The sequence below is a fragment of the Sinocyclocheilus anshuiensis genome, unplaced genomic scaffold, assembly GCF_001515605.1.
Source record: "Sinocyclocheilus anshuiensis isolate Anshui unplaced genomic scaffold, SAMN03320099.WGS_v1.1 scaffold455, whole genome shotgun sequence".
NCBI lineage: Eukaryota > Metazoa > Chordata > Actinopteri > Cypriniformes > Cyprinidae > Sinocyclocheilus > Sinocyclocheilus anshuiensis.
The window spans coordinates 1-1367 of NW_015552560.1; positions in this window are offsets into that span (position 1 = coordinate 1).

Here is a 1367-nt window from a genome sequence, read left to right on the forward strand (position 1 = left end):
AGTTCTCTAAAAGAGATGGGTTAAGGGTGGGTTTCTTAAGTAGTGAGGTTATACATGAAACATGAGATAATGTTCTTATTAATGTTTACTAATGAACTTACTAAACAATTAACATATGATTATTGAATGTAATTGAAATGCTTACAAATGTCAGTAAACTTTCAGTTCATATGATCTTCATTCGTTGGTCTTTGTTGTGTAGACCTCTATTTACACATCTTAACAAATAATCTATTAATTATTTGTTCATGTTTTTGCAGTACCCAACCTAAAGTGGAAACTGTTCATCATTTGCAAATGTTTATAAATGTTTGCTAATCATTAATACCTTTATGAGCAGTCATCTCGATGGCAAAAAGTGTCCCGAAAGAACTGAATTTACCCTATGCACACATCTTTACTAATCATTTGTTCATGTTTTTGCAGTAGCCAATCTAAAGTGGAAATTCTTCATCATTTGTAAATGTTTATAAACGATTACTAATCATTTAGTATCTTTACGGGGATTGCACTTTTAGCTGCTTTATGAAGGTTTGTGTAAAGGGTGGCAGGTTAAGTTTAGCTCAATGCTTACTAAAGACATAACAGATTGTAATTTTGGTGCAAAAATTCTAAATGCAAATGTAACAAGGTTTGTGTAAAGGGTGGCTTTTATTAAAATGCTTTTATTTCCTCGACACTCACATTAGTATACTACTCTTCAGTATATAATTGAACAGGACATTCCTATAATCATAAATAAACAAATCATTTTAAAAGAAAATACTTGTTCATTTATCAAAAAATTATTATAAAGGAACAAGGTTCAATCTGTTTATATTATAATCAAATTGACCCCTGCACACTGTTGTTGTCACGAACCTGGTCCATGGACTTCCGTTCAATCGCCACCAGAGGTCACTCTTCCGTTACATTGACTCTCACACTACACAAACTGTTGCATGTCATCCCGGACTACATATCCCATCATCCATGGCACTGATTGCACACAGCTGTAACCAATCTCACACTCATTATATTACACCCACTCAGATCCTTTTCAAACTGCCGAGTATTGTTTTAGCGCTTATCGCTCATCGTGTGATAGCTACTTTACAGAGCCATTCTAAATTCCGTTTTTTTGTGAGGGCATTAATCAGCCACTCAAATCACGTTTAATTTGTGAAGGTCCCCGCTCATCTCTCAGTCAGTTTATGGACTATGCTTTGTTGACTGTTGGTTCAACGTTCACTGTGGGTGTCGTGGAGGAACGCGACCCTGCACTCACTCGTGTAATGGCAGCCACGCTAGTGCACGCTCACAAAATGGCGGACACAACAGCGCCCCGTTATGTCACAGCTGCCAATCCTGAATCAAGTCAAGTCACG